The sequence below is a fragment of the Mesoplodon bidens genome (genome assembly GCF_964165515.1).
Source record: "Mesoplodon bidens genome assembly, contig: HAP1_SCAFFOLD_200, whole genome shotgun sequence".
Classification (NCBI taxonomy): domain Eukaryota; kingdom Metazoa; phylum Chordata; class Mammalia; order Artiodactyla; family Ziphiidae; genus Mesoplodon; species Mesoplodon bidens.
Genome location: NW_027672322.1, coordinates 81,035 through 89,973, shown reverse-complemented (window position 1 = coordinate 89,973; position 8,939 = coordinate 81,035). Strand labels below are relative to the sequence as shown.

At 51.9% G+C, this 8,939-nt stretch overlaps 1 pseudogene across 1 annotated transcript; it reads left to right on the top strand.

Moving 5' to 3' along the window:
- Positions 1-5,135: 5,135 nt before the first annotated feature.
- On the top strand, positions 5,136-8,548 carry LOC308610347 (annotated as a pseudogene). The gene is made up of 4 exons: positions 5,136-5,191; positions 5,411-5,575; positions 5,858-6,894; positions 6,926-8,548. The product of its transcript is annotated as an uncharacterized misc_RNA (transcript).
- Positions 8,549-8,939: the final 391 nt, after the last annotated feature.

Below are 8,939 nucleotides of genomic sequence, written 5' to 3'. Positions count from 1 at the left end.
TGTGGTCTACGATGCCTGCAGCGTAAAGCAGAACTTATTCCATGTGTTCCCCCTCAATACTCTAGGTATTCCACAAAGGACTTGGGTACCCTCTCCAGGGCCCAAGAGGGGCATGGTCTGGTGAGCTCTGGTACAGCTGAGCAAACACTGAAGCAATGTAGTGGGGACAGTGCCAAGCCCTCCACAGGACCCATACTGGGTTATGTGGAGTTGGGGAATATGGAATGGAAGATCTCAAATGATGCCAAAGACAGATCTGTACAGTGCAAGACCTTCCCTTACTGTAGCTTCAATCCTTGCAGGTCTGAGAAGGGAAGCACGGACCCCCAGACTCCAGTCTACCCCAAATTCCTGGTGTACTCCAAGGATGCTGCACCTTCTCAACCTTGCTTCCATTCTCCGACCAGTGCCCAGAGCTCACCATGCACCATGCCTCCACCATGCACTCTTTCTCTGCCTCTTGTTTCCCCCAGATCCTTTGTCCTTCATCAACACAGCAACCACCAGAAGAACTCCACCTTAATACAACCCCCCACCTTTCCCCCAACCTCCAAGTCTCCTCAGTCTGTCCTCTCTCCCCAGGGCCCCATCCCTCCCCAGTTATCCACTACTTCCCAAACACCAAGCCAGCCCCAACCCCCTGAACTTCATGAGAGTCTAGGCGTCAACCAAGGTCCTGTCCTCCAAAGGACCACAGGCCCTTCAAAAGGCTGTAAAGTTTCCAGAAACCCAGGCCTTACCCCAAATCTGGTCCTCCACAAGAACCAAGGCCTTACTGGAGACACAGGGCTCCCCAAGAACCCAGGCCTTGGGCAAGATCCAGGCCTCCAAAAACTTCGAAGCCTTACCGAATACCCTTACCTCTGCAAGAATCCAAGCCTTTCCCAAGACTCTGACCTTCAGAAGAATCCAGTCATTACCCGAGATTCTGGCTCCCAGAAGATCTTAGGTTCTACTCGATATGGACGTTTCTTTAAAAGGCCATATGTCACCCAACCTTCTGGTCTCCACAAGAACACATCATTTCTCCAAAGTTCTTACATTCAGAGGAGCTCAGGCTTTATGCATGATTCTGGAGTCTATAAGAATCTAGAATGAAACCAAGAGACTGTACTCTATAAACGTCAAGAGCTCTCCCAAAAAACTCGCTTCCATAGTAGCCCACACCCTTCTCTAGATTCTGGATGTGACAAGAGTACAGGTAATGCCCAAGATTCAGGAGTCTCGAGGAGTCCAGACTTTACACAAGATTCTGGGCCACAGAAGACTCCATACATTGCCCGAGACTCTGCAGTCAACAAGAGCTCAGTCCTTTGCCAGGAATCTGGTCTCCATAAGAGCCCAGGCCTTGTGCAAACCACTCGCCTCCATAAGGGCTCAAGCTTTACCCGAGTCTCAGGAAACTACAAGAATCCAGGTCTGACCCAAGATTCTGGAGTCTGCAGGAGCCAAGGCCTTACTCAAGATTCTGACTTCCATAAGAATCCAGGCCTTATCCAAGCCACTGAAGTCGAAAGGAGATGTGGCCTTACCCAAGATGCTGGAATTTACAGGAGCTCAGATCATACCCATGACCCTAACTTCCACAAGTACTCAGGAATTAATCGAGATCCTGGCCCCCATAAGGGTCCAGCCCTTACTCAAGACTCTGGCTTATCTAAGAGACCAGGCCTCCATAACAACTCATGCCTTAGCCCAAACCCTGGCCTTCACAAGAACCCTCTAGGAACTGACTCTGTCCAAGTTTGGGGCTGACATCAGACCCAAAAGTCATTTATATCTGAGGCAGTTCCTCGAAAGGAGGATGCAGGGCAGCACATACCATGGACTTCTGTCCCACCCAGTCACAACTCCTGCTCTGCCAAGGCTCAGTGGGCCTACAATGACCTGCAAACCTTCTCAGAGGTACCTGTACTGATTGAGCTGCAATCATCCTCCCGGCGAGCAGGCAGCCAAGACTGGGTGTACCAACCCATGGATACAGTTCCTCCAGCCTGCCAGAATCATCGCCAGATGACTATGCCTCCCAAAACCAGCTGGAAACCCTACTGTCCTGGGACAGGCACACGGCTGGGGCATGTGGTCTTTGACGCCTTCCAGACACAGTTCAGAGCAGGCAGGGACAGGTGCGAAGCTCTGTCTCTCAGGCGCCTTCCCCGAGAGACAGCCAACAACTCACCGGAGACAATCAAGGAGTGGGAATATCAGTGTGTGATGAGAAACTTAGAAAAAGAGGGGACAGATAATCATAAGGCATAAAGAGACAAGAGAAGTGTTCTGTGGTTGTTTGAGGACATCCAACCCCCAGCCCCATCTCACAGGGCCTGATGAGGACCTAAACTATCCCTGCTTTCCCTCCATCGCTGTCTAGCTAAATCTGTTATCCCCAAGGCCCTATAGCTGCTACTGTCAATTACAGTAGCCACTAGCCAAATGCCTATTAGAATGTAAATTAGTTAAAATTAAGGAAAATTAATTCTGTTAAAAATTAAGATAAAAAGTTAAAAATTCTCTTTCTCAGGGAACAGAATTTCCCTGGCATCCAATTCTGTTCCCTGGTAGTCCAGTTGTTGGGACTTGGCGCTTTCACTGATGTGGCTGGGGTTCAATCCCTGCTTGGGGAACTCAGACCCCGCAAGCTTCATGGCTTGGCCAGAAAAAAAACAGAAATTTCTGTTCCTCAGTGCCATGATCTTCTAAGTGCTCAGTAGCCACATGGAGCTAGTGGCTACTGCATTGGACGGCACAGATTTAGAACATTTCCATCATCATGGAAAATGCTATTGAAGAGCAGTGCTTTAGAGTTTAGAGCAATTTTCCTTTCCCTGTCACCCACGCCCAGCATCTTAAAGCTCCCCCAGAGTGCAGAAAACTTATTTCTTTTTAGGTTGGCTCAGAAGCCACCCTCTGGGGAGGAGGTAACATGTAGGGATGGACACCCAATGCCTGATTTCCCCAGCCTGTGAGAAAGAGCCTAGGCTTCAGTTTTCCTCATCTGGTCTCTTGGGTCACGAGCAGATGTATGGAAACTTGCCTCCGCCATTCTGGGCTCTGTTTGGTGCTCTTGGTTACTGAGGGAGAAGACCTCTCTTTGTCAGTGAGTAGGAAACCCTGTGTATTAGGCCCCCCAAATTGAGCCCTGGATTCTGAGTGTCCCCTCCTTCGTAGGCCTCTAATTTTTTCGAGGTGTCTCCACTTAATTTTCTTGCACATGGACTTAGGCCTAGTTCACTTTGGAGACAGAACCCTGGGAAAAATGAATGTAAGAATTCCTGGTCCAGTATGCATTGGTCTAATCTGTGAGCGTGTCTCTGGTGTCCTATCTATCTGCCCTGTTATTCTGGCTCCTAGTTTCATCCTGGACTTAAGCTGTGTCCATGACAGCACTGGTCGCTGAAAGCCATTTCCTTCCTCTGATAATTTTTCATTGCCCTGCCCTAGCCCAGCTGGGGTTTCCTCTGGACTTGATTTTCAGTCCTGATAATTCTTCCGTATACACACATAAGCTGCGAGATTCCAAAGTGTTTTCCCTGCCACCACTTGTGTGTCTGAGGTGGGCAACACTAATATGTCCTTTCCCCGAGTCAGATGTCCATCCCTGGGTCCCTACATGCACACTATCGGTGTGTTCTTGTCTAACGTTACCACCACCGATTCCAAGGAGATACGTCCCAGCTGGAGAGCCCATTTCCAACACCTCTCTGGCTCAGCTCCGACCTTGGGCAAGTCATGTGTAACCTTTCTAGGCTTGCAGTCTCATCTCTATCTGAAGTTATAATTGCACGCAAGAACCCTTCTAGATTCAAATGACCAGGGCGCCTCTACTCCCAAGTGAGATGTAGAGTCCCCTATTTCTCTGCATGCCCTAGTGTATGCCCCTCATTATTGTTATTCAGATCCATCCTATTAGGCCTCTGTTCTAACCCCAAGGAGTGTTTGTGCGGTTGACCTGGCCTTGTAAAAACACAGCAGAGTTTATCTCCATAGAAACTACAACTTCCATCAGGCACTACTTCAAGGGAACGGGAAAGGATGTGGGTGTGTGGCCCCAACGCCCTGGTAGCTTTGAAGACAAACTACAACTCACAGGATAGCCGCGAGATCTCCGCAGAGCGAAAGGAGTGACTGAACTCTGACTGGAGGCCGGGCTGGTCCGGAACCACCCCGACAGTCTCCCAAAAGAGGCGTGGTTATAATTTAGGGGCATGGCCTTGCCGGCAGCAGGAAGAAGTTACCTGTTGAATCCTCCTCTCCATTCACTTCCCAGCCTTTGTAGCTAACCCTAAGAGGGAAGCCGCAAACCACTACCCTCTTCTGAAAAAGAGGTAAGGGGACGTAGGCAAGGGGCAGCGAAGGAGGCTACTGCATTCCTTCAGAGGGGCCAAACAGCTACTTTCTACCTGCTGAGTCAGGTGAACCGTTCCATGGGGACGGGGACCAGCATACGAGGAAAGGGCAAGGACGGAGAAGGTATCTATTTGTTCGCTTTCAAGACTACATATAGGGCCCTTCGTCTGCAGACCCATTGGCGCACTGTGTCTTGGGAACCCTCCTGGCCTCTGGAAGAGCAAAGAATGGGGGCCAGTTTTCCGCAGCAAAAGGAATGGCCCGTCTGGGCTTCCTCCCCTCTGTGTATTTCCTAGCTCCAAAACGACAGAGCCATATGGCTTCTGCGGTCTGGGGGAGTGCTCCCTGGTGGGGCCCACCACGCCCAGCCCCTGCCCGGCTGCTCACGGACATCAACTTCTGCTCTGGGGCCAGCAGCAAGAACTAACCCAGCTGATCCAGGAGCTGGGTGTGCAGGCGAGCTGGGGTGAAGGTCCCAAGCCAGGACCAGATCTCCTCCAGGCCAAGGACTTTGCTTGGTAAGTAACCATCCCAGCCTTCGGGAACTTGCAGCTCTCAGCTCCGCCTCACCCTGCCCCAGCTCTGGATCACGCCTTTTACGATCCCTTCTCTTTCCTTAGGTCAACGTGGTGACTCTGGTCAGGGCAGGATCTGGGTAGTGGAGTTGGGGGAGCCCTAGGGTCTTGAAGGGGCTGAGGTGGGAGGGCTGCTGGGGTGTGGCCAGGCAAGGGTTGGATTCCAGGGCTCACCCTGCTCCCGGCCTCCCCCGTCCCCTGCTTTCTTCAGCTATGGAGGCATCTGAAGGGACCCTTGCGGGCACTTTTCAATCATATTTTCCCCAAAGGTGAGTGGACACCAGCATGTGCTAAGGGGATGTGGGCCTGTCCCGGTCCCATCTCGCCTTTCCCCGCAGACAAGCAAGCCAGCTGTGTAGGCAGTCATCGCATGTGCATGTGCTGCTCCGTGGATCCCAAGAACCTGTGCTCAAGAGTTCTTCCCTGCTTCTGCCATCGTCCAAGCTTCCTGCTCGGGCACCCAAACCACCTTGACTCCTGGATACCAGACAAAATGATGAGAAGGCCTCTAAGTGCTGCTGGATGCCGCCTCAGTGTGGATGGGCTTGGGCTTCCACGGAGGCTCCACGGGGACTGTGGAAGGAGGGGGTAGTGCGAGCTGGGGAGGCCCCTCTGGTCACAGCCTTAAAGTCCCAAGCCACCTTTAACTGGAGGTAACAGACATCTTCCAAGCTCCGCAGGATGAGCAAGGTGGACGTGGTTCCACTCCGCCTGCCCCAAGAGAGAAAGACTAAGACCCCAGACTATGACCCAGTCCAGGCCCCAGCCTGGGCCCAGACCTGCTCCCCAGTTCAGCTCCCTGCACATGCTCCTGCCAAGGCCCAGACCTTCTCCTCAGGCCATCCCACTGAGCACACACCACCCCCAGGCCGATACCTGCTCCCAAGGCCACTCCCATGAGCACACTTCCGCCAAGGCCCAGGCCTTCTCCCTAGTGCACCCCACTGGGAACACTCCTGCCAAAGCCCAGACCTTCTCCTCCGCCACCCCTCTGAGCACGCCGAACCTCAGGCCCAGACTTGCTCCACATTCCAACCCCGTGAGCACACCACCCCCCCAGCTCAGACCCCCTACACAGCCCTCAACCCTGAGCACAGCCCTGCCCAGGTCCATGGCCCTGAGCATACCTCAGCCCATACCCCAGCCCAGGCCCAAGCCCAGGCCCCCTCACATACCTCAGCCCAATTCCTGGGCCACACTTCTCTCTGCACCCTGACCCATGCTCATCTGACCTATACCCATGCCAACACTCTGGTCCCTCCCCCAACTTCTGCCCCTGCTACTACTCCTGCCCTCGCCCCTACACCAGCCCCTGTCCCAATCTCTGCCACAACCTCTGTCCCAGCACTGGTCATGGCCCTGACGACCACACTCGTCCCTTCGAACACCCCTACCCCCATCCTAGATTCTATTCCCTCTACCTTGTCTGCCTTCAGCCAAGGCCTTTCCACTGGCCATGTGGTCTAAGATGCCCGCAGTGTAAAGCAGAACTTATTCCATGTGTGTCCCCCTCAGAACTCTGGGTACTCCAGAAATGACTTGGGTACCCTCTCCAGGCCCCAAGAGGGGCATGGTCTGGTGAGCTCTGGTACAGCTGAGCAAACACTGAAGCAATGTAGTGGGGACAGTGCCAAGCCTTCCACAGGACCCATATTGGGTTGCGTGGAGTTGGGGAATATGGAATGGAAGATCTCAAATGATGCCAAAGACAAATTTGTACAGTCCAAGACCTTCCCTTACTGTAGCTTCCATCCTTGCAGGTCTGAGAAACACGGACCTCCAGACTCCAGTGTACCCCAAATTCCTAGTGTACTCCAAGGATGATGCACCTTCTCAACCCTGCTTCTATTCTCCGACCAGTGCCCAGAGCTCACCATGCACCATGCCTCCACCATGCACTCTTTCTCTGCCTCTTGTTTCCCCCAGATCCTTTGTCCTTCATCAACACAGCAACCACCAGAAGCCCTCCACGTTAATATGAACCCCCCACCTTTCCCCCAACCTCCAAGTCTCCTCAGTCTGTCCTCTCTCTGCAGGTTCCCATCCCTCCCCAGTTATCCACTACTTCCCAAACCCCAAACAAGCCACAACCCGCTGAACTTCATGAGAGTCTAGGCCTCAACCAAGGCTCTGTCCTCCAAAGCGCCACAGGCTCTTCAAAAGGCTGTAGAGTTTCCAGAAACCCAAGCCTTACCCCAAATCAAGTCCTCCACAAGAACCAAGGCCTTATCCAAGACCCAGGCCTCCACAAGAACCTAGGCCTTACCCGAGACCGAGGCAGCCCCAAGAACCCAGGCCTTGCTCAAGATCCAGGCCTCCGCAAGCTTCGAGGCCTTACCCAAGACTCTTACCTCTGCAAGAATCCAAGCCTTTCCCAAGACTCTGAACTTCAGAAGAACCCAGTCATTACCCAAGATTCTGGCTCCCAGAAGGTCTTAGGTTCTACTCTACATGGACGTTTGTTTAAAAGGCAGTATCACACCCAACCCTCTGGTCTCCACAAGAACACATCATTTCTCCAAATTCCTTACATTCAGAGGAGCTCAGGCTATATGCATGATTCTGGAGTCTATAGGAATCTAGAGCAAAACCAAGAGACTGTACTCTATAAAAGTCAAGGCCTTTCCCAAAAAACTCACTTCCATAATAGCCCACACCCTTCTCAAGACTCTGGATGTGGCAAGAGTACAGGTAATGCCCAAGATTCAGGAGTCTCTGGGAGTCCAGACTTTACCCAAAACTATGGGCCACAGAAGAGTCCATACATTGCCCAAGACTGCAATCAACAAGAGCTCAGTCCTTTGCCAGGAATCTAGTCTCCATAAGAACCCAGGCCTTATGCAAACCCCTCGCATCTATAAGGGCTCAAGACTTACCCAAGACTCAGGAGACTACAAGAATCCAGGTCTCACCCAAGATTCTGGCATCTGCAGAAGCCAAGGCCTTACTCAAGATTCTGACCTCCATAAGAATCCAGGCCTTACCCAAGATGCTGGAATTTACAGGAGCTCAGAACATACCCATGACCCTAACTTCCACAACTACTCAGGAATTAATTGAGATCCTGGCCCCCATAAGGGTCCAGCCCTTACTCAAGACTCTGGCTTACCCAAGAGACCAGGCCTCCATAACAACTCAGGCCTTAGCCCAAACCCTGGCCTCCACAAGAAACCTCTGGGAACTGACTCTGTCCAAGTTTTGGGCCCACATCAGACCCAAAAGTCATTTATATCTGAGACAGTTCCTCGAAAGGAGGATGCAGGGCAGCACATACCATGGACTTCTGTCCCACCCAGTCACAATTCCTGCTCTGCCAAGGCTCAGGGGGCCTACAATGACCTGCTAACCTCCTCACAGCGAACAGGCAGCCAAGACTGGGTGTACCACCGCATGGATACAGTTCCTCCAGCCTGACAGAACTATCGCCAGATGTCTATGCCTCCCAAAACCAGCTGGAAGCCCTACTGTCCTGGGTCAGGCACCTGGCTAAGGCATGTGGTCTTTGACGCCCGCCAGAGACAGCAGACAGGGACAAGTGCAAAGCTCTGTCTCTCAGGCGCCTTCACTGAGAGACATTCAACAACTCACCGGAGACCATCAAGGAGTGGGGATATCAGTGTGTGATGAGAAACCTAGAAAAAGAGGGGACAGATATGCATGAGGAATAAAGAGACAAGAAAAGTGTTCTGTGGTTGTTTGAGGACATCCACCCCAGCCCCATCCCACAGGGCCTGATGAGGACCTAAACTATCCCTGCTTTCCCTCCACTGCTGTCTAGCTAAATCCGTTATCCCCAAGGCCCTAGAGCTGCATTGTCAATTATAGTAGCCACTAGCCAAAAGCCTATTAGAATGTAAATTAGTTAAAATTAAGGAAAATTAATTCTGTTAAAAATTAAGTTAAAAAGTTAAAAATTCTCTTTCTCAGGGAACAGAATTTCCCTGGCATCCAATTCTGTTGAGGAGTCATAAGAGTCATCCTATGAGATGAGATGATAACTACCATAATCCCCATTTT